The 25,395-nt window shown below is 43.7% G+C and overlaps 1 protein-coding gene and 1 pseudogene across 2 annotated transcripts in view; both read right to left on the minus strand.

Annotated features, from left to right (window-relative positions):
• The window catches only part of CORO1C (coronin 1C), a 78,888-nt gene extending 56,684 nt beyond the window's left edge, over positions 1 to 22,204 (minus strand). The window contains exon 1 of one of the 2 annotated variants that reach the window (XM_018061087.1): positions 22,088 to 22,204. The gene's annotated coding sequence lies outside the window, so the exon portion shown is untranslated. The remainder of the gene's footprint in view (positions 1 to 22,087) is intronic. The other variant, XM_018061086.1, reaches the window with a different exon arrangement.
• LOC106503038 lies at positions 12,659 to 13,605 on the minus strand (annotated as a pseudogene).

Genomic DNA, 25,395 nt, shown 5'->3' on the forward strand with positions numbered 1-25,395 from the left:
TGAACCCTCAGACACAGGTAGTGGGAATGTAAAACAGCGCAGCTGCTTGGGAGGGCAATCTGGCAGTTCTGAAATGATTCAACAGAGTTACGCTATGACCCTGAAATTCCACAACTAGGAACTTACCCCAAAGAACTAAAAACAGGTAGTCAGACAAATACTTGAACAAGAATTTTAAGAGCAGCACATTCACAACAGCCAAAGGGTGAAAACAATTCAAATGCTCGATATACCCACTGGACAATGAATGGACAAACAAAATGGCATATATCCACACAAAGGGATATTATTTGGCAATTTAAAAAAATACTAATACATGCTACAACTTAAATAAACCTTATTATGCTAAGAAGCCAATTACAAAAGCTTACATATTATGATTCCTATTCACACAAAGGCCCAGAATAGGCGAACCCATGGACACAGAAAGCAAATTAGTGATTACCTGTCGAGGAGGAAGGGGTATCACAGAACAGGAGGTTATAGCTAAAGAGTACAGCCTTTCTTTCTGAAGTGATGACAATATTCTATGATTTGTGGTGACAGCTGTACATATTTGTGAATATATTAAAAACCATTGAACTGTTTACTTTAAGTAGGGTGAGCTGTCTGCTATGTGAATTATCTCTCAATAAAAATGTTTTTTAAAAATATGCAATGTTCCTAGCATAGAATCTGAAGCATAGTAAGCACTGTCCGATAAATGTCTGCAACTGTTATTTCAGAGCCTGCTAATAGGTTTCCCTACCCCAAGGGAAAAAAACCAAGTCAATTTTCTGCCAATTTATGAGCCAAAAGTACGATTTCACATTAATGAGCTAGCATCAGTTATCAACGAACCTTTACAAAATTTTATATTCTCCCACGTCAGCATTGCGTTTACTACAGAAAAACAAACCTCTTCTTGAGAAAGAAGCCAGTAGTATCAAACCACATTAGTGTTTCACCAATTTTTTAAATGTTCAGCTATAAATTTCCAAAGTGTCATACCATCAAACTTAGGTGTTCTTTTATTAAATATCATATCCCAAATTACACAACTAAAGCATCCCCCAAATGAAGGCATTTTATAAGTAAATTTAATTTTCAGTTATATTAAAAAGAATAGATGAAACAATCCTGAACAAATACACAAAGTCCAAGGATAGAATACATTCAATTTCAAATATCTTATCAGAGCTCAATCTTGGAGAGGTTGCTTGCCCATTAGTCTTTCAAGTCAAGTTCTTTGAACTGCATAGGGCCTTTTCTTTCCAATGATCACAGTAACTAAGGAGCCTCTGGTAATAAAGAGGGAGACAATGTAGCAATCATTAAGCAAATCAATGTTTACAAATTTCAAAATAAACTGATTTTAGATAGAAAAAATGCAATGTGGTTTTTAATTTTCACAAAATGTTGGGAATTATGAACCTTACGTAAGGCCTTATAATAAGCAATTGATCATTCCGCCCAAATTTCCAGTATGACTGGGACTGTTCTAGAATGATTTTCATTATAATAAAAACTGATGAATCTCTGAAAGACAAAGACTGTAAGAACAGGCTGAGAGCACAGGTTCAACTATAAAACACTCTCACAGACACATCTCCTCTGCCCAAGTTTCTAGAGGATATTGAAAGCCAAGCAAGCAGATTAAAAGTTAAGTCTTTGACTGTTTAGCAGCCATCATGGCAAGCCTCTTTTTAATTCATTTATCCTTTTTATAGTCGACAGGCTATATATTAGGACTTATTTATATTATAACCAGATGTTTGTATCTTTAGACCCCTTCACCCATTTCACCCACCCATCTAACCCACCACCTCTGGCAACCACCAAATGTGCTATTTTCCTAGAGAGTTTGGGTTTTGTGTTGGCTTTCGTTTTTAAGATTCAGCATGTAAGTGATAAAGAGTATTTGTCTTTCTCTGTCTGATTTACTTCACTTAGAATAATGCCCTCAAGATCCATCCATCTTGTCACAAATGGCAGAATTTCCTTCTTTTTAATGGCTGAACAATATTCCACAACACTACACTTTCTCATCCATTTATCTGTCACACATCTGTGTTGTTTCCATTATCTTGGCTATTGTAAATAATATTGCAATGAACACAGGGGTACAGATACCTTTTCAAGACAATAATTTAGTTTCCTCTGGATAAATACTCAGAAGTAGAATTGCTGGATCATATGGCAGTTCGATTTTTACCTTTTTGAGGAACCTCCATACCATCTTCCATAGTGATTACACCAATTTACATTCCTGCATAAATTTCTAATCAGTAGATAATATGTTCTTGTTTTCAGCTTCACGAAGAAAATCTAGGGCTTCCCTGATGGTCCAGTGGTTAAGAATCCACCTGCCAATGCTGGGGACACGGGTTTTTGATTCCTGCTCTGGTAAGAACCCACATGCTGGGGGCAACTAAGCCCGTGCGTCTCAACTGCTGAAGCCCAGTGTGCTACAGCCTGGGAGCTGAGGGAGAGGCCACCACAAAGAGCACAGGAGCTGCCGCCGAAAGCGCCCCCGCTCCCCTCAACCAGTGAGAGCCCGAGCGCAGCAACTGAGACCAGCACAGCCAGAAATACAGACAGCAAGCTGGTCTGCAAAGAAAGACTCTAAAAAGAGAAAACCTACAAGCTGACTATTAATGCCCACAATACTTAACAGTTCAGCTAGAGAAACAAAAAATTATTAAAATTTTCTTTACATGTTGGGTAAACATTTTAACCAAGAACAAACTGAAAAATAAGGTCCATGTTTTAGGGACCTATTTTACAGGCATCAGAGCAAAGTTTGCTAAAAATCATTCTCAGAAGAAAACTTCCATCTCACAATCAGCTGATCATCATCGACCTCGTCCAGAATTTAAAGGCATGCTTCTTGCGGTAATGCCTAGTCAAGTTAACAGAGAAAATTTATTTCAAAGGCCATAAAAGAAATGTGTTGGGTGTTTACAGGGGGAAACATAGACAAAACAGGGTGTTTATAATACTGTAATGGCACCAAATAAAACACTCAAACACCTGAGTAAATGTTACTACATGTTTTTCTCCATTCTCTCTGCTTCCATCAATCTCATAAAAAAGGGACCACAATTTTGACATTTTCCTGTTTATTGAAAAGTTATCTGTTTTAAAGATTCCAGCAGATGCACTTCTATGGTGTGTATGAAAGGAAGCACATCCTGCTAGGAACACATACAGGAAAACCCCTACTAGCAGCAAAATCCTGCTCGGCACATGTGCCGAGACCATTCCAGAGTCCAGATCACTCAAGACCTCAGGAGGCTGAGCAGCAGCAACCACAGGAAGACTCCAGAGTGTCCGAACAGGGAAAGGACATGTTCCCTCTGAGCTGCTGTTTTTCTGGCCCTTTTAGATGTGGGGAGAGATCAGACACGTTATTTAATAGAAAGCGGCAAGCAGGACAGCAGAGGAGGAAACAAGGGTCCCCAAATCCGCTATTTAAATGGCAGCGCCAACAGTTAAAAAGTCTTTGTGAGAAGTTATAAAGGTATTACGCAGGCCTATGTAGGATGTACATTCGTAAGACAGCAGACACCAAGAGCAAATACGGGAGGTACTCTGATTAAAAAAATTCAAGATTCATCACCTTTGGATATGAGATGGCTCGGCTTTTTTGAATTTCCTTAAACCAAACCCACCAGTGATACTTGAAGAGTTCACCTAACAAATTACTTTTATTGCATCCAGTCCCTTAATAGATCCACTTATGAGATCCTCCAAAAAAAAAAAAAGCCTAATTTACTTACTTTAATAGAAGCTGTTTTACAAAGGAAGAAGAAAAAGACCACATGCAACAGTCTGCTTTATATTAAGCACAGCAGAAAGTCAGACAGACACACAACAGTCCTCACACACAGCAGCTAAGGGTGAAAGTTTGCACTCCAGAGATGTTGGAAATTTTTTTTTAGAAAAACTGCTGACCACTTAAGACAACTGACTGCAACTATGGAACAGCCTTGATATTGGTTCAATTCATCATGACACCAGGAATGGTGACAGGGCTTCCCTGGAGGTCCAGTGGTTGGGACTTTGTCTTCCAATGCAGGGGGTGTGGGTTCCATCTTTGGTCTGAGAGCTAAGATCCCACAGGCCTCTTTGCCAAAAAACGTAAAACAGGCAATATCGTAACAAATTCAATAAAAGACTTTAAAAAAATGGCAAAAGTAATGGGTGAAAATTCACTCATTATAGCTTTCCAAACACTGATATCCCCTCATCCACTCAGGTTCTAGATAAAATGCCACAAATGAGGCATACCAACAATAAGTGCACTTTGCTTTGACCCAAGAATCCTACGACATTTTGGTTTTTAAATGCTTCTTGGAAAGAAAATACAAAGAAATGCAAGTAAGATTTATCAAGAAGTATCCAGACCGGGCCCCACAGAAGCAGCCTGGAGTAAAAAGGGTCATCAGCTCCAGGCCCTTCACTTTTAGTCCAGAGACACTGCGTGACTTGCCCAAAGATAAAGCACTTCAGAGAGAGACAGGATGACCTCGAACCACAAAGTACAGGGCAGTTCAACTTCTCACCCCCTGAACTTTCATACTTTTTCAGTGATAAACTCCACACACACATACAGTTTGGGTTTCCCACGTCAGCCAGCAACGCCTTTCAGAACTCCTCCATGCGGTGCCTCCACAGTTCACAGTTCCACTTGGCCTGCTGGTGCCATTTTAAAATAGGAAATGACACTTGGCTCACACTTTATAAACTACAGAAGCTGGCTGTTTGCATTTAAATACACTGAGACAGGCGACACAGCACATTAGGCATGCCGAAGGAAACCCATCTTTGCTTCTGATTGAAAACCCTTAGGTTTAAGTCAAGGGACTCTGTGCTCAACTGTCCAAGAGAAGAGCCAGGCATGTATAAAAAGCTGGAGATCTACATGTCAAGAATAATTTCTGGGCTTCCCTGGGAGCTGCTCCGTTGCAGAAGACATGGGTTCGATCCCTGATCCTGGAGGATCCCACATGCCTTGGGGCAGCTAAGCCCGAGTGCCTCAACTACTGAAGCCACGAGCCTAGGGCCCGTGCTCCACAACAAGAGAAGCCACCGCGGTGAAGAGCCCACATACCACAACTAGAGAGAGCCCCGTGTGCCCCAACCAGAGAAAACCCTGCACGGCAACCAAGACCTAGCACAGCTGAAAATAAGATCAATCATTCTTTAAAAAAGAATACTTTCTAAAAGGTGAGCTACTAAGAACAGGTTTACTCTTTCTAAAGCTTTCTAAGAAAAGAACTCCTACTTTTACAGTTTATAACTCTGTACTCATAGGAAAGAGTTACAAAGAGTTACAAAGAGTTCCTAAAATGATAACCAGTATAGGCGCTCCCCGATGCCACAGAGTAGGAAGTGCAGCTCAGAGTGACAGCAAAAAATGCAGTGACAAGAGCCCAAACAAGCTATCAACCTGCGCCAAATCACGAGGCAGGCTGCAGACGTCTCACAATTAACTGTCAACACACTCCATAAGCCTGCAACTTTTAAAAAAGAAACGAGCATGACGTGAACAGCAAAAGAGCGACAGAGAAAGATCCTAAATACGAAACCTCAAAATCCCACTTCAGCGCTCGCATGCTTGTCTTAAAGAAAGACCCTTCATCAACCAAAGGGGTCTGTGCTGGAACTCCCTTAAAATGAAGAAGAATGACATGCCATGAATTTTAGTTACTAAATCAAGAACTTTAAAAAGGTTGCGAGGGCCATCTCTAGCTCTTCGATGACAGAATTTTTTTTTATTACTTTATCAAAGGAAGGGCAGGTCTCCCCCAGGTCACATATAAGGGTGACATGTTTACAGGCCCTGTATCTCCCAGCTATCACCAGCATTTTCATAAACACGCCACGCCATGCTTCCCTGGAGCTTTAAGAAAGGATCGCTGAAGAATCCCCCATCGAAGAGACAGGCGCCGCCTGCCCAGACAACACAATGGAACCAAATAAAATCCTCTGAGCTGAAGCATTTCCCTAAAGTGCCCCACAGGAGACCAGGCTCAGAAGCTTGGTTCTGCCTCCCTCTTCAAAGAGCCAAATTAATCCCAAGAGTGCTCATCCCAATTGCAGAACCTTTACCGACATGACCGGCCCAGCACTCTCACTTAAAAATTAATGACGAATGTGTTTTGAAATGCTCTTTCTATACTGTTGACCTACTTTTCTTATCAACAGCTGGGGGAAAGCACATTGTGTATGACTGTTCAAACTTGCTAAGTCTGTATGCACTACTGAGGTGGAGTTTCTCTTGGAATAAAATTTTAATAATTCTTTAGCAATATACTTAGAGCAGGAAATGAAATTATCGGACTCCCAGATCTTTCTGTGGGGTTTTAGAGGCATTTTTATGAAGACCCTCATAAGGCTAGCCATAGGAAAAAGTAGCAATGTCAAAAAAACACACTAATCTCCTTCAACTGAAGAACCGCTGTCTTCCCTTTTTAATACCATATACCCTGGGCAAGCAGTGATCAAATAAACACACTCCTGACCCTGGTTCAAGGGAGGTAGAGTAGGAATAACTCTGGCCTGGATGCAAGATAAATCCTGACACAGTCACCTAACCACTAAATCAATTCAGTCCTATGGTTGGTTGTTTCTTCATATAAAAGTGGGAGAACTAAAAGAATTTCTATGGTGCTATTATTAATACAATTACTATTAAACGTATTAATCTAAAGCCTACAAGTCTATACGGAACGTTTCTTTCACTGGAATGCAGTCTACATCCCCCCATAAAACACACACAATTCAAGGAGAATGGAGTACCAGCACCCATAGGGTTATACTCATAACACACATGCTCGACTGTGAATGCTGAAGAGGTCTTTAATCCCAGTCATTCATCATGCATTTATTCACCAACTATTTACGGAGCTCTGACCATGTGCCTGGCATGACGCTAAGAAGACCGGCCAGGCTCTCATGGAGCTGGCAGTCTCCAGGAGGAGACCCTGCAATCGAATATTCACACCAAAGTCACTGTGCTGCTGGGACGCAAAGTACATGGGGCAGGGAGTCAATTCAGGGTGAAGAACCACCTTTTAGGAGGAGATCCCAAGAGCCTTCTCTTTATAAGCAGGGTATCTGAAAACAGCAAAAGCTAGAGGGAAATATTTAAATTACTTACATGACTTTTCAGATTAGTAACAATCTGTGGCTTTAAAATTAAGGTAGTTTGCCCACAGAGGTGCCCCAGAGCTTGAAGGTAAACATACTGAACAAGCTATTTGAAAACAAAACTAACACTGTTTAAAATAAAAAATCTCCCTGTTTCCAGAATTTTCAGCCATTTTATAGAGACAGGAAAGTGCACAGGTGTACACAGCTCAAAGATAATGCAGGTTCAGGTTCAAACCACTGCAACAAAGCACATCTCAAAGTAAAGTGAGTCACAAGAATTTTCGGGTTTCCCAGTCCATATAAAAGTTCCGTTCACGTTATCCATAGGACAAAGGAGCCTGGCAGGCCACAGTCCACAGGGTCACAGAGTCAGACACGACTGAAGCGACTTAGCGAGCACATAGTCTATTGAGCGCACAACAGCATAATATCTGAAAACAATGTATGCATCTTTATTTTAAAATACCTAATTGCTTTTTTGAATAACCAGCTATCATCTGAGCCTTCAGTGAGTGATAATCCTTTTTGGTTGATGGCTGACAGATCAGGGTGGTAGTTGTGAAAGGCTGGGTGGCTATGGCAATTTCTTAAGACAACAGCCTGCCACATCAATTGATTCTTCCTTTCACGAAAGATTTCTCTGCAGCACACAAAGCTGTTTGACAGCATCTTACCCACGACAGAACTGTTTTCAAAATTGGGCTCAATCCTCTCAAACTCGGCTGCTGCCTTATCATCTAAATTTACGTAATATTCTAAATAAAACCTCTGTTGTCATATCAACAATCTTCACATCTTTACCAGGAACAGAATCCACCTCAAGAAACCATTTTCTTTGCTCCCCCGTGAGAAGCCGCTCTGCCCAAGTCTGATCAGGAGGTGGCAGCAATCCACGCCCATCTTGGGGCTCCAGTTCTAGCTCTCTTGCTATTTCCATCACATCTGCAGTTACTTCCTCCACTGAAGTCATCCGTGACGACTGGAATTAACTTCTTCCAAACTCTTGTTAATGTTGGTATTCTGACCTCTTCCCATGAATCATGAATGATCCAAGTGGCATGTAGAATGGTGAGTCCTTTCCAGAAAGTTCTCAATTGACTTTGCCACAATCCATCAGAGGACTCACCATCTATGGCAGCTATAGCCTTACAAAAACGTTATGTCTTCAATAGTAAGATCTGAAAGTTGAAACTACCCCTTGATCCATGGGCTAGAGAGCTGAAGCTGTGTTGGCAGGCAGGAAAACAACATTCACCTCATTCTACCTCTCCAGCAGAGCTCTGGAGTGACCAAGTATGTCAGCAACAAGCAGTAACATTTTGAAAGGAATGTTTTTCTGCACAGTTGGTCTCAACAGTAGGCTTAAAATATTCAGGAAACCACGTTGTAAACAGCTGTGCTGTCATCCAGGCTTTGTTGTTCCATTTATAGAGCACAGGCAAAGTAGATTCAGAGTGACTCTTAAGGGCCCTAGGATATTCAGGATGGTAAACGAGCACTGTCTTCACCTTAGGTCACGAGCTGCATTAGCCACTGGGAGTCAGCCTGTCCTTTGAAGCTTTGAAGCAAGGCACTGACTTCTCCTCTCTTGCTATGAAAGTCCCAGGTGGCATCTTCTTCCATTAGAAGAATACTTCATCTATGCTGAAAATCTGTTGTCTAGTGTGGTCACCTTCGTTAATAATCTGAGCTAGATCTTCGGAATAACTTGCTCCAGCTTCTACATCAGGCCTTGCTGCCTCACCTTGCACTCTGATGTTAAGTGACAGTTTCTTTCCTTAAACTTCATGAAGAAACCTCTGCTAGCTTCAAATTTTTCTTCTGCAGTTTCTTCACTTTAAGCCTTCACAGAACTGAAGAGAGTTAGGGCCTTGCTCGAGATTAGGCTTTGGCTTAAGGGAATGCTGTGGCTGGTTTGGTATTCTCTCCAGACCACCAAAACTGTCTCCATACCAGCAATAAGATTGCTTTGCTTTCTTTTATCATTCCAGGTTCACCAGCGACCTTCAAGAACTTTTCCTTTGCATTCACAACTTGACTAACTGGCCCAAGAAGTCTGTTAGCCTCCCTCACTGAGCTTATTATTTCTAACTTTTGATTTAAGTGAGAGACCTAACACTCTTCCTTTCACGTGAACACTTAGAAGCCACTGCAGGGTTATGAACTGGCCTAATTTCGACACTGTTGTGTCTCAGGGAATAGGGAGGCTCAAGGAGAGAGGAACAAGGAGGCAGCCAGGTAGTGGAGCAGTTAGAAAACCCCCTGATTAAGTTCACCACTTACATGGGCGTGGTTCATGATGCTCCAAAACATCAGTGGACCATCAAAGAGCACTGATCACAGAGCGTCATACCAAGTATAATAATGAAGAAGTCTGAAATATGGCAAGAATTACCAAACTGTGAACACATGCGTGAAGTGGGCAAACGCTACTGGGAAAACGGTGCTGACAGACTCTCTGGATGCAAGGTTTCCACAAACCTTCCATTTTGTGAAAAGACTCTATCTGTGAAGCATGATAAGGAAATGGCAACCCACTCTAGTATCCCTGCCTGGAAAATCCCATAGTCAGAGGAGCCTGGGGGGCTACGGCCCATGCAGTTGCAGAGAACTGAACACAACTGAGCAACTGAGCGTGCACACGCCTGTACTCCTGAAGTCTTACTGCACCTCTGGACAGATCATTTTGTCTAATCCTTTTTGGTAAAATTACAAACTACTTCATCAGCACACCTCTCTTCTAAAGGGGGGAAACACAAAAAACTCAGAATATCAGTGTCTACAATCAAGAAACTGTAAAATGTAACATCACTAGGGAAAATGTAATTACTATCAAATAAATACTTTGCTAAGTCGCTTCAGTCGTGTCCGACTCTGTGCGACCCCAGAGACGGCAGCCCACCAGGCTCCCCCGTCCCTGGGATTCTCCAGGCAAGAACACTGGAGTGGGTTGCTATTTCCTTCTCCAATGCAGGAAAGTGAAAAGTGAAAGTGAAGTCGCTCAGCCACGTCCAACTCTTAGCGACCCCATGGACTGCAGCCTACCAGGCTCCTCCATCCATGGGATTTTCCAGGCAAGAGTACTGGAGTGGGGTGCCATTGCCTCCACTCAATACCTTTAGAAGGTCTCAGTTCTTTAAGTGGGAAATGTCACACATCTTCTTTTACTAATAAAATGGAAATACCTCCAGGGAAATGGAGACAAAGCTCACTTTCAGAAGCAAAATGAGCTATCATTTGGGCTAAGTATTTTGGGAGTGAATTCTCTATTACTAGAAGCTTTTACCAGCCTTAGCTGGTAAAACTGTAACCTCATCCATTCCAAATCCAATTTCCCTCCAAACTGGATAACGATTTGAAAAGAAAATCATAGCCCTTAATCCTTTATGTTAAATTAATTGGACTACGTAATAGTAACTAAAAGAGAATTTTCAAATGCCTCAAATGAAAGCAGGAAGAATCCCTTAAGCATTTAGAGTAGAAGGCCAGTGGAAAGACCAGAGGTGTCCCACCCCCTAACAGTACTTGTCTAAAAAACTACATTTATAACAAACTTACATGTATAGTTTGCAGGAACCTCTAAAAATGGCCAAACTAACACACACAAAAATGCAGCTACAAAATGATTCTTTTTTTGTGATCACATGTTATAACAGGATATAAACCAAAGCCTACGGATTTTCAAATTTTAAAACTGCACAAATGAACTCCTAAATGATTCAACAGCTGGAAGGATGCCCAATTCACCCTACCTTAATGTAGTTGGTTCTTGTCAATTTTTCAAGTGAAATGAACTCAAGCACATTAAATTCTTGGAGATCTAGGAGCCACTGAAATGAGCTGAGACCTGCCCTGTGACTCCCTGGGGCTGGCCTGGGAGCCCTGCAGTGCCCACTATGGGCACTTTACAGCGAGTATATTAAAGGACAGGAAACTGGACAGAAGGAGAAAGACAAGAAAAGAAAACTCCATTTTTTCGAGGGCTACCTGAACTATAAATCCTCACCTTGGTACACATCAGGTTTCTTCCCATACCTGTTTTGACAAAAACTCTCCAGCCAAAGGCATACTTCCACTAGGACATTTCTTCAGAGTCTTTCTAAAGTCAGAGTTGCAAGAATACTGGAGTGGAGCGCCATTTCCTACTCCAGGAGATCTTCCCAACCCAGGGATCGAACCGGTACCTCTTGTGACTCCTGCACTGGCAGGCAGGTTCTCTACCACTAGCGCCACCTGGGAAGCCCCAAAGTTGCTAACCAAACCACAAATCAAAGCCCTGAGAACTCCATGCTACCAGTACTTTCAATTTACTCAATAAATTAGTTCATTAGAATTCATGCTTTAAATAACTAGAACTCCAAAATTTGCTTCACAGATAAAACATGTTTCAGTGAGTAAATGTGTATATATATGCTAACACATTTAAATGAAAATGATGACTAGCTTATCCTGAGATAATTTAACCAGCAAATGTTTACAATCAGCAGTCCTTCTACACCACAGAAAATTCCCTCTATTCCTTTCATCTTCTAGCAAAATAGGAAGACTAACAATCCCTAGCACAAGTATAACATGCAAAACTGAAGTTCAATTATCTGACTGGCATTTACTGAACATCTACTGTATGCCAGGCACACGGCAGTGGACTGGGCAATGAAGGCACAAAAAACGTGAGACTTCTCTGCCTTCGAGGAACATGGCATATAGTGGTGCCAGTGTTCACTTTCACAAACTGGAAAATAATAATTCCACACTTACTTGTTTTAAACTTTCTACTCGTTTAGCTCAAAATGTAATTACTATTAGCACAGAAATCAGTAACGTTAGTGACACCCATAACTTACATTTCCATCTACCTTTATAACTCCATAGCTAAACCATACTTCCATTTTACTCAAATGCACTGTATAAACGTGTATTCTGTTCTCATGACCCTGGACGATCTGGGTCATCTGCCTTATCCGTCAACATCACTCTTCCCCTGTTACACCTGCCCTGAGTCAGCCCAGTGCTATTTCGTAAACCCAAGGGCAGGGCCTCAACCCAGTGTCCCAGAGACACTGACTCTCCACCGCCCTGTCCTTTCAACCCCCAAAGGGCTCAGGCCCCACACAGAGAATTCAGCATCAAGAATTGTATACCTGGGGGCTAGAGGAAGCTTGTAATGTATTTTTACAACTATTACACATATTAAAAGTAAATCCAAACATTAAGCCTGCCATGAACACTTTGTGAAGAAGTCTTTTCTACCTACACCAGGAAAATCAAGTCCCTAATCCTTATTATACTTAGTTTCATAAAATGTTGAAGATGTTTTTAAAAACCAAACAATCCAAACCCTTTAAAGAGGTAATAACAAAAAGGAAAGATCAATTATTTCCCTTTGTTTGAGGAAAGAAGGGGCTTTGTGATAAGAGTTTATAAAGGATTAGAAATACAGGTGGAGACTAGCACACAGCTCTGGCCAGCACAAGTCACCCCAACTTACAGCCATTAGTACCCTGACCTGATCTAGCACTACTCCAAGATTCCAGAAACCAAGTCACTGCTAAAACTTAAAACCCTTTTAAGTTGCGGTTCCCAAATGAAAAGAGAGAGAAAAAAAAAAAAGATCATGAGTGTTTTGAAAAAAAGCTGAGCAGATTCACTGTTTTCAATGAAGAACTTTTCTTTTTCTTGAGTTTAAATGCATTTTATTTTTAGACAATGTACATGACATGTTTTCTTAAAAACAATGCCTTTGTGCCAAATAAATCACCGTTCAGAACAAATGAAGAGCTTGAGATGACATCAGTCCCATTTGTCTAAGCCCTGGTGCTGTGTGGATGAAAAGCAGCAGCCAGCCAGTTATGACGACAGGTGACAGACCCAAAGTAACTGCCAAGTGTATTAACATATTCCATCTCTAAACCATCCCTAAAGAAAACCATATACGGGGCCACACCATGCTCACAGTAGTCCAGCAGAGCAGCCCTGCCATCTGGATTCATGTTTTCATCAATAAAAGAACTGACAGTAATTAGCAAGGATGTGCTTGATGTGTTCTGCAGCCCCTATCATCAAAGGTTTTACTCTTTCTGGTCTCTGTTCTCCAAGTTTCCCTTTGATTGACTTTATATCATCTTTGATGTACTTTCTGTAGGCTTCTTTTGTGAAGCTGGTTTCCTGCAAGTGATGGTTCAGACAATATCAACACCAGTGATTACTGTGCTTTCAGCACCTTTGCCCTTGGGGACTTCAGCAGAGGCACAGCCACCAACGAGCCAGTCGCCAATGTTACCCTCTGTCCTACTGACCATATTCCCCTCCACCTCCAGACACAGCCGGTCCACCGCCTCCCAGGTCTTGTGGATATGGGAGACTATGTCATCATCTGCTCTCCAGAAGGAACCTTTCCAAAGCAGACAAGGCTTCTTCCCAATTCCAGGAACCAGGGCTGCCTCCTACATGGGCTCTGCCCGAGCCCGCTCAAATTCCCTCAACCTTTCCCTTGAAACTCTGTTACACTGACTACAGGCCAACATTTCACAGAGATGATGTTTATCAGTAAGGAATCTCCTTTGTAAAAATAGTAATACTGGATCTCTAAGAGGGGCAAGAGACATGAACAAAATAAGCTAAGACAATTAGGGCCACAGTTGTTCTCGCACTGACAGTGGTAGTCTCGTAGGAACTGTGGCCCTCCAGAAGCACATTAGTTAGTAGAAATGCATTTGAACCAACTGCTTTGCCACTACTATTTAAAGGAGATCAGTTGAACAGGGGAGTGGAAGCTTCAAGTCAAGAGAGAAGCAAGCTGAACTTGGAGGGTTGCTGTGGCCTGAGGCTGCAGGATGTCCCTGCACAGACAGGCATGGACTGGGCACCGGGGAGAGCTGGGTTCCTTCCTTACTCGACTCCCAGCTCCCAAGGCCTGGAATTCAGCTATCATCACTAACACTTTAAAAGTTGTGCTGTGACTTAAACAGATTTCTTCAGTCTAGGCTGGGAACTTACCCACTGCTATAACACTGAATCTATACCAAAAAAATGCCTTCTCGGTTCCAAATAACTGAGTTAGACTGGGAATGCAACCCAGTCCTGGGTTGGGGACTGAATGGACACGCTGCCTCCAGAACAGAAGCTGCAGCTGAACTGCTCAGGGTCAGGGAACGAGTGACTCACAACTATCCTTTGCAGGTAAGACATATCACTTGTTCCACTTGACATTGTAATTCAGCCCAGGGCATGCAAGGTAGCTCTATACCGCAAAAGGTCAAGGACATCGCAGGGTTAAAATAAAGAAGCATACACACTTCCAGTTTCCCTTTTCCTCTGTAACACTGTAAGCAACAGCGGTTCACACAAAAGACAGGGAGTCTAAGGGGACAACACGCATCTTATTAAGTATCGCCCCAAAGAGCTATGGCCAACACTTGTTGGCTCTGGCCTCTCGCCTGCTTGCCAAGAAAAACTAGGATGAAAATGTTAAACTAAAGACACTACTAACCGCAAAATTAATTTATCATCTAGCTTGTAAAGTGACTAGTCTCCTAATAAATCCTTCTGCTTAACGGAGATGATAGCTCAAGTTTACATGGGTTTCTCAGTCACCGCTCAGGCAGCGCTTGAGTTCTTATATTAATAAATCGGCCTCAATTCTTTAAGTTCCTAAGAATGAAAGGAATTAGAGTCTTTAACTAGAAAAGAATGCTTGACCATTATGAAAAGGAATTTAAGTATCTTTCATGTGCAGTAAGCAAATAATGGTGAGTAAACATTCATCCTACAGAGGGGGAGCCTGTGAATTTTGTCAAGAATCTGATAATGTCAAGAGTGGAAAATACACCCCCAAAGGCTTCACTCTCCCAACACTTTCTTTCCCACGTGTGTTTACGGCCATTTACAAAACTGAAAAAACTATGGCTTTGTTCATACAGGATGAAGACCTCAGCAATTGTCAGAACATGGGACACACTATGAGTTCACAATGGGGCAAAAAAGGCTCTTCCACCAAATGGCCATCTGCCCAGGTTACCTTGGTTCCCCAGAAACATAATGACCACAATGGGAAGCAATGATCAACTTCTGCCAGCCCCATGGGGTTTTCACTACACCTGTCTGTAGTTTCAGTACCCGTCAGATCTTGTTCCTGTCAAAATGAGCCTTTTCATGTATGGATGGCCTAATGGGGCTGACCTTTGCAATATTAATTGGTCTTTGAAACACCCAAGATAAATCCTTACCATAACTACATACTATAATGGTCAGATTACAAGATTGAGGATACAAAAAGGGGTCAATAAAATAGTGTCAAGGAGCTTTACATGGAAACTAGGACGTCTACCAAAGACTATCCAAGAGAGTCCAAGTATTTTCACGTTTCCCCAAACTACATCTAAAAAGAAACCCTGAAAATCTGGACCAAGTTTCCTAGTTTAGTACATGAACAATCTGCAGATGAGAAGCGGAAAAAAGAAATTGGTGCTAACTACCAATCTGGATGAGGAACTGAAGTGAATGACAGTGAGTGGGCTCAGTGTGTAAGTTTGGCAAAAGACCACAGTGGAAGCTTAAGAGGGAATTGCTGCATTGTGTCAAGGACTAAAAATCAAGGAAAGCCCATCGGGGTTCACACTGTAAAAAAAAAAAATCCACACTATAGTATAAATCAACACCACCAATTACAAAAGTGAACTTACACCATCCATGAAAGGAGGTGGAGGCAGAAGGGAGGGACAGTCAAGTTCCTGATCTTGGCAAGTCTCTCAAACGCCCGTGACCACAGTCCCCTGGTCATCAGATGAGGAACAAGCCAGCGAGGTACTTTCCGCTCGAGCTGTGATTCAGAGTCACCAGGGAGCTGGAGCCCAGGCAGCTGGACTGACCGAGCTGAACCTCACGGGCATCAAGTTGAGGACCTCTGGGCCTGAGAAATAATCTCCCAAACCCACTAAAATGATACATTTGTCAAAAGACAGTGACCTACCAGAGCTAAAACTATGATCTATTATTCATAATTTTTTAAAATGGAGATACTTGCATGACCAAAGGGGGAAAAATATGTATTGTGAAATTCCCACCTTCAGTCATGCAAAACACAAGCGTTTCTACTTCCACTTAGAGTACACCTTCACCCCCAACCTCCGCATTAATTTGATTTCTCTTGACTATGGCAAACCGAAGGAATGATTTTTGTCATTAATGTAGGATTCAAATGACAGGCCTAATTTAACATCCCATGAGACAACGGAGGCTCTATTCCCACACAGAACGTTACACTTGCTCACAACACTGCCACTCACATCGTACTCCATCCCGTGAGCATCTCACACACTGCAGCACAATCTCCTTCCAAATCCTAAAAAGACCAATCTTTTTGCCAGTAGCTAAATCTTTTTCCTTAAAATACACAGACTGAATACAAGCCTAAGGCCTGCATAAGAGAAGCTCGTCTGAATAGACAGTTCCAATTCAGATGGATGGCCAAAAACTGTCTCATTTTTAACACTACCTTCCTATCCTAAAATTAAACACTTTTTTCCTCTCCAGTGATTCAAGTTGGATATGAAGTCTAAAATGCAGAGGTAGGAGTGAGAATCCATACACTAATAGCTTAACATCAAAAATAAAATGTTATTAAACTTCCCCTCATTGATTCTCCCCAATTCCATCCATTAATTTAAGAGTGAAGACAGAGGGAACACAAATTTATTCAGAGTCTACTCAAAACCTAGCAAGGTACTGTTGGCATCTCTGTATCACAGAAGAGGAAACTAAGGCTCAGGGAGGTCAGGTAATTGACAAAATCGCAGCTATTAAAAACAGGAGTAGAGAGTGAAACCCCCTCAGTCTGGCTCTGAAGGTCTGCATTATTCGTTGCTTCAATTTCTCTAAAGACAAAACTCTCAGAGCAAGAAACAATGTAAGAACAGATAGCTCATTGAGCCTGATGAGACAAAGAAGAAATCTGAAATTTATTATTATTTTTTAAAGCATTTGTTTATTTATCTGGCTGCGGTAGCACACGGGATCTTTGTTGCATCATGAGGGATCCGCTCCAGACTCTCTAGTTGTGGAGCACAAGCTCAGTAGTCGAGGCACCTCGGCTTAGTTGCCCCTCGGCGTATGGGATCTTATTAATAGTTTCCCAACCAGGGATCAAACCCATCACCTCTGCACTGCAAGGCAGATTCTTAACCACTGGACCACCAAGGGAGTCCTAGAAATTTACCTCACTCCACTCCAATCACTTCAGTGACCACACAAAAAAGAAAACATAACCTCAAATGGCCAACTGGTTTTTTTCTAATTCTTAGGAAGATACTAATTGGAGTATTTTTAATTAAAGCGTTAATCAGATGCTCTGAGAGAAGCAAGAGCAAGTGAAAAGGAAGGCAGTATGCGCCTTTAAAACTCAATTTTCGCCCACCATCAGGGGTGCACACGAGCAGTTCCAGCACTGACTGACTGACTGACTCAACACCATCAGGGTAAGCCTGCTTGCGCTTGGTGTGGCTAAATCATACCAACCAAATGTGCTCCCTGGCCATCTGCCCTGCTGAGAAGGCTGTGAGCCAGTCATCACTGTTTATCAGGGGGAAAGAGCCTGGATGAGAATATTCTGCCCTCAGGAAAATGTTTCAAACACTCAGTTTACATCTGAGCAATTTTTCGGTAAGAGCTGGACTCTGCCAGAAAGGCAGAGGGGAATTACCTCTGTACTTTATGTTATTTTGACACAGACAACAAAGGTATAAATAATAACCAGAGAAACAAACCCACTGACCTCAGGATCTTTCCAGTTAACTTCAATAAAAATAATCATTCAGCACTAGAGACCATGCTATGAGCAAGCGAATCTCGATCTGCCTTCCATGTCCATTTCTCTCTCACATTCTGCCTTCTATAGGAAGGTGCCTTTCAGACTGTGAGCTCAAGTTCAGATACAGTTCCTTGTAGCAGATGGAAGTGATGAATATCCGAGGTATGAGGACAGGGACAATGTCTGCCTTCGAGGACTAAGGAAGGTTTCACGGATCCCAAAGGACAAGAGGGAAATGAAAATCAAAACCACAATGAGATACCACTTCACACCCACTAGGACGCCTAGTATCAAACAGTCAGAGGATAACAAGTGTTGGCAAAGATGCAGAAAAATCGAAACCTTTATACACTGCGGGTGGGACTGTAAAATGGTGCAACTGCTTTGGAAAATATGGCAGTTCCTCTAAGAGTTAAACACAGAGTAACCAATATGACCCAGTAATTCCCAAGAGAAAGGAAAACATATGTCCATACAGAAACTTGGACACAAATGTTCACAGAAGCATTATTCATAATAGTCAAAAAGGAGAAACACCCAAATGTCCATCAACTGATGAAGGGATAAGCAATGGAACAGAGTATTTTTCAACTATTAGAAAAAGAATGAAGTACTTACTCATGCTGCAACAGAGAAAAACCTTCCATACACTATGCTTAATAAAAGACACAGAAGACCACATATTGTATGATTCTACTTATAGAAAATGTCCAAAACAAGGGAAATCCATAAAGACAAAAAGTAGGTATGCAGTTGTCTAGAGCAGGGAAGGGAGAAGAATTGAGGGATGGGGGTAAGACTGTTAATGGGTACAGGGTTTCTTTTGGGTCGATGAAAATATTCTAAAATTGTTATGATGACTGTCCAACTCTGTGGATATACCAAAAATCAGTGGATTCTACACTTTAAATGGGTGAATTGCATGATATGTGAATTATAGCTCCATAAAGTAGTTAAAAAACAAAAAGGATTGCATTATGTGCCACTGAAATACAAAATAAGCTCTCAAAAGGAGTGTAGAATCTTGTTCACTCATTTTAAAGGATCTGAACTAGGGCAATGAAAACCCAGAGAGATTCTATTACTTAACATTCTGGGTACTAGGTCATACTAAAATATTCATGAGTATTTCCATGTTTTAATAGAGAAAAGGCATCTTATGTTTAAAAAGACATACACATGTCAGAAAAGAGTTCTTATAATTCAGGAATAGGATGAATCCAAAGGAAAACAAACCTGGATTTGTACCCTGCATCTGAAAATAGCACCCAAACTTTTTTATTGTTCCACCTCTGAAAAAGAAATCAAAGGTAAAACAACTTGGTTAATATAATATTTCTAAAACACTGTTTGCAACAAAACAAAGTATTAAGAAATAATCTGCCATCTTACAGAAATGAATTTCCACACCCCCAGTGACATAACTAAGAACTGATCGCTTCTCCTTTTGTACATTCCATTTCGTAGGTATCTGAGTGATTCTCTTCATGGGTGGAGTGAATCTCAACAGCGACAGCTGTGGTAAGCATAAAACTTAAATCAAAAAATCCAAGTATTTAAAAAGGGCTATATGTCAGGGGTGAACGGAGTCAAGAAGTACAAACTTCTAGTAAAAACATGCATAAGTCGTGGGATTTTACAGTCAACACAGTGACTACAGTCAATAACCTAGCGCATATTTGAAAGCTGTCAAGAGACTAAATCTTAATAGTTCTCATCACAAAGAAAAAAGAAATGTAACTTTGTATGGTGACAAATGGTAACTAGGTTTATTGTGGTGATCATTTCAGTGTATACAAATATCAAATCATTATGCTGTACACATGAAACAATGTTACATGTCAATTACACCTTAATTTTAAAAAAAAATCATGAAGCAGCATACACATCAAAAGTCCTGTCATACACATCAGATCAGTCCTGAATCTGATCCCAAACTATATATTAAGTAATAGACATAACATTTGATTAGCACAATCTGCATGCAAAGAAACAAATGATCATGAAAAATGTAATACTTTGTGCAGTGATCTCTCATTAGTATGTGTCCATCAGAATCCATCAGGCTTTAATGTACCTTCCACAAATAACTGAAAACAAACACAGACAGGGACACTCCTGATTTGTCAAAAAGGTGTGTACCCAACCTTTATACCAATCTTTGTTCAATCCCCAACACACACGACAAACATCCACCACAGAACATGGCACCGGGAGGCCTAATATACAACACAATTCCCAGTTTTATTTCACTTTCTCCTCCTATTTATTTACGCAAACTCCCAGACCCAAGAGTTACTATTAGGCTTCATATCCAAACATGGTGCTGTGAATTTGAAATGTACCTCCAAGGCAAAAGAAAAAAAAAATGTTTCCTTTAATTAATTTCCTGAAATACATAGAATCAAGTCCAAAATAGAGTCTTCCCATGTCTTCAGTTTTACAGGCAGTGCAGAAAGCGCAGTCCTATAAACAGATATCTATTTGCCTTCACAATTGAACAGCAGACGGTACAAAGCAACTGCTTATACTTAATCATGTTTCTGTCTATTCTAGCAGGCTGGTGTCAGGAGAGAGTTCTGCCAGATAAGGACAATGAAATGTATTATTATAGAGTGACTACCAGCCCTACAAGTGCTGTTTGAGGCTGGAACCCTGGGCAGGAAGGCTTAAGTGAGAGGGCCTGCTATTTTGTTGTAACCATTTCCAAAAGTAAATACATTCGTTCCCCAGAACCAGTTTACAAACACGCACTATATTCAATTCTGCTTAAATGTCTTATACGAAAGAAAGGCCTCTGTATCTTGCTCCCCTGGGGAAGATGAGCGACTTGCAATTTGCTTCTTACCCTGAATCCCACGTTTGCAACATGTAGAGCAAGGACTTCAGACACCACAAAACAAGGACAGCCTACATTAAAGCCAAATATAGGATGTGATTCTAAACCGCGATGCAGAAAAGCCTACGTTTCCTTTTCCAGCCATCAAAACCCTTTGAACACTCCCAAAAAAGGACGGGAGGGCCAGCGCCTCTCCTGCAAAAGGAAGCCCCTTTCTTCTCGGCTCTTCCCGCAGCCGGCCACTTGCCCCCAACACATTCATATCATTCGAGACGGAGAGCAGAGTGTGCGCGCCTGTGTGGACAGGCGGGAGGGCTCGGTTCCCGTATTTCCAGCCTCTACATCTGAGCTCATCCTCAGTCATTTAGGCGCAGCAGAGCCCCACCTGCACCGCGCTCCGTCTTAACTGCGTCCCTCGCCAGCTGCTCCGCTCTCACCCGAGCCTAGCTCTGAATCACCCAGCGCACGCGGACGCTCCAGGCCCCCGACCCTGCCGCCTTCCTGCCCCATTCTTCCTCTCCCCTGCCCCCTCGCCCCTCCCCCGCCAGTCCCAGATCTCGGCTCCCACCGCCCGGCTCAGCCTCCTCTCAAACCGCCCCCACCCACATCACTCCAAACCCAGCCCTGCCCCGCCCTTCCCGACCCCCAACCCAGCTCTTCAGGGTCCAGCGCCGGCCTCTCACCCCAAAGCAGGCACCCCGAGGCCAGACCGCCGCCCTCACCTCTCCCAAGCAGAACCCAGCTCCCCCAGACCCCACGCGAGCCCGGACCCTGGCACCCGCCCCCTCCTCGCTCCCCAGGGCGGCTCAAGCCCCGCCCCCAGGCCTGGCGCCCCCGGGCTCAGCGCCCTGGCCTCTCGCAGCCCCACCCCACCCAAGACCCCACCCAACCCGGCGGAGCCCTGACCCCTACAATCCTTCCCGGGGTAGCCCCATTCTCACGCGGCTCCTCACCCGTCCAGGAGGGTTCCGGACCCCTAAAAGTCTCCCCTGAGCAGCCTCTTCCCCACAGGCGACCTGGGTTTACTCTCCTCAGGCCGAGCGGTTCGGTCCTCAACTCCCCGCCCCGCCGGACCCCAAGTCTCCCGAAGCAGCCCCGACCCCTGCCCCTTGCACACCGGCCAGGGCGGGCCCCCGACCCAGGGACCCGCGCCGCGCGCGCCCACCCAACCCTGTCCGCTCCACCGGGCCCTGCCCTACGCCCCGCCGGCTCCTGTCAGCCGGCGCCCGCACATGCTGAGAGGACAGATCCGTCCACCCGCCTCGCTTGCTCCCAAGCGGCCCTGCCGGGCGCGCGCAGCTCACCGGGGCCGAGGTGCCTGAGGCGCCGCTGCCGAAGTCCCCACCGCAAAACCCGGCAAAGCCTCCAACCGCTACCGCCTCCCGCCTGGCACTGAGCGCTGCGCGGGGGAGGGGCGCGGACAGCCGCCACCGCCCCCGCCGCCGCACGCAGGCCCCGCCCCGCGCCGTGCCGCGCCCAACCAGGGCCGCCGCACTGCGGCACGCCACGCCCACTTCCGGGAGGGGAAGCCCGCTTCCCACCCCGCGTTCCACGCCTCTCTCTCCCTAGCGCCTCCTCTGGTCGCGCCGAGGGATGCAGGTAGGCCTTGGAAGAAGGCGGTGCCCAAGCGCAAGCACCGCCCACTAGCCCTCGGAGTGACCGGAGAGCCACGCCCACTGCCCCCTCAGAACAGGGAGCGGCGACCTTAGAGCCCGCCCACTGACCTGCTTGGTTCGGCCGAGCCACATTCCCTGGCTCCTCAAAAATTCCCCCAGAGTCCCTTAAAACCGGAACATCAGCTCCTCTAAGCTCCGCCCACTGCCCCATCCGAACCCTTCGCCGGCTTCTTGGGTCCTTAAGCCCAGCTCCCCTCCCATCCCTTCAGAACTGTCCCTTCTGCGTCACAAACCCAGTCCCAACTTCTAGAAGCCCCGCCCACGGGCGAACAACCCTCATTTGTGGCATCGCAATTCCCGCCCGGGAGTTGGTGACGGACAGGGAGGCCTGGCGTGGTGCGGCCCATGGGGTCGCAAAGAGTCGGACACGACTGAATTCCCGCCCAGGGCCCATCTAACTGTTTTAAATCTCAAGCCCCGCCCAGAACCCTCGAATCCCCGCCTCTGGCTCCCGAAGCTCCGCCTCTGCAGCCGGCACACCCTCCCACCCCTTCTGGGAACTCCTGAGGCTGAGATCTTCATTCCACTACACCTTGTCACTTTGCTAGCACAAGGTGGCGGCCCCTGGACTCCCACACCCGCGTATCCCCCACCACTACACAGGAGGGCCTATCTTGACCAATTTCGCAGGTGGGGAAATGAAGGATTACAGGGTCCCTCCCTCTCTTTTCCTGGCCGAAGTCCCTGACTTAATAACTGGGCGACCCAGGCCTAAAAACGTCAGAGCGCAGAGCTTCGAGTCCATCTCTGCTGCTGTCAGACTGTGTGTCCTGGGGCAGTTGCCTTCATCTCCCTGGACCTGAATTTCCTGATCTGTAGCGTGAAGCTGTCCGCTTGATAGCCAGAGTCCCTTTCTCAAATACCAAGCTCTGAAATGTCAAGATTTGGGGAAGCTAATCTTCAGGCCTGGTAAACTGGACTGACAAAGCAGATCTTCTGATGGGGTAGGCTATTTACTTCCCAAAGCAAAACACCTTTGCAGTTAACAATGAGGAATTTTTCAGTATCAGCCACAGAAGTGTGTGTTATGTAAAGCATGGTCCACCTGAACCAAAACAGCTATCAAAGCAAATTATGTTTCCTCTCTAAGCCTCAGGGTTTGGGGTCGGGGGGGCGGGCTGCACCATCCAAGATATGGAATCTTAGTTCCCCAGGGATCAAACCAGCGCCCCCTACATTGGACCCACAGCCTTAACCACTGGCCCACCTAAGCCTCAGTGAAATATAGATAATAGACGCACCTTAGGAAGGATTCCATGAGGTCCCAGTTAGTAATACACTTATCAAAGAGACTGACTTGGCATAAGCCCTCAGTTAGTCATTTCGCTAAACATTAAAATGCCTCTCTGGCAGCATGACAGAATAGAAAAAACATGGACTTTAGATGCTGACAGACTTGGCTCTAAATCCAGGCTCCACATCTTAACAGTTGTGTGACCTCAGGCAAGTCACTTCCCCTCTCTGCACCCAGTTCTCCTCCTTTATATAGGGGGACTCATCCAAGTGCTTACTTCAGTGAATGGTTTTGAAGATTCAGGAGTTTAGATTCAATGAATTAAGGCATGGCAAAGCATCCAGCATAGTGCCTGGCATGCAGAAGTTATTTAAAATGTGTTGATTCCCATCTCCCAGTTCTATAAATGATAAAATTAAAGCAAAATTTGCTAGGACATCAGTTCCCCACAGATGACACCACCATACCACAACCATGAAATATACTGAGAAGGATCCCAAGGCATTTGTCTTCCAGTTTTATCCTTAGGGTGAAGAAGATGATTCTTTCACAGAAAGTAACCAAAGCCAGAAGCAATGCCACATCCCCACCTCACCCCACACCTGACCCAAATGTGCTCAGTGGAGAGCTGCTACTTCCAGAAGCAGCTGGAAAATTGCGTAACTCTTTGAGGGGAAAAAAAAAAAAAATCATCCCATTGTTCTTGAATCCATAGCAACCTCTTCATGGGTCTGAAAGGAAACCTTGGGTCTGCCCAGGTTGGCCGCAGATGGAGAGATTTAGGTGCAGGTAAGATGCCTGATTTGTGTCTTCTGCTCTCAAAAGCTGGCGATTTCTGAAGAAGCCTGAAAAGATAGATGCTAGATGAAGATGAATTCAGTGATTAGGAAAAAGAAGAATGGTCCCATATCCTACATGATACACATGCCAGCTCATGTATGAAGAAGAAAGAACTGTGAGACCTGCATTTGGAAGCTCCTAAGAAAATCTTTTTTTCTAGTTTCTCTTAGTAGCAAATGGGGACGTTAGTCTTAGATTGCCAGGGCAACATGGAAGCTGAGCTGGATTAGCCCTATGGAAGCATTAACAAATGATAAAACTATTAATTAAATGAAAGACTGGAAGTAATCTCAGATTACTGAAATAATCTCAGTAGGCAAGACCCCTGCTTGAGTGACAGAAGGGGATAAAACTTGGGGAATATTAAAATTCACCCTCCATTGATCAGTTTTGATTCTCACTGTTTGGAGTGCTTCCTTCTGCAAAATAGAACAAGGAATCATTGATTGGCAATGGATAGGATGTCTTTTTCAAAAATTTATTTTACTGAAGTATAGTTGATTTATAATGTGTTAATTTCTACTGCATAGTGATTCAGTTATACATGCATATACATTCTTTTTCATACTCTATCCATTAGGGCTTATCACAGGACGTTGAATATAGTTCCCTGTGCTGTACAGTAGTTCTTATTGCTTATCCATTCTATATATAATAGTCTGGAATGCCTTTCTGAATTTAAATGTTTGATTTTGAGATAATTGTAAGTACACATGTAAATATAAGACATAATTCAAAGAGATCACGTGCAATGACATCTCTTGTTGCAGAGCATGGGCTCTAGGGCCCAGTGGTGTGTGTTTTGCTAAGTCGCTTCAGTTGTGTCCAATTCTTTGCAACCCATGGACTCTAGCCTGCCAGG

The sequence above is a fragment of the Capra hircus genome, chromosome 17 (genome assembly GCF_001704415.2).
Source record: "Capra hircus breed San Clemente chromosome 17, ASM170441v1, whole genome shotgun sequence".
Classification (NCBI taxonomy): Eukaryota; Metazoa; Chordata; class Mammalia; order Artiodactyla; family Bovidae; genus Capra; species Capra hircus.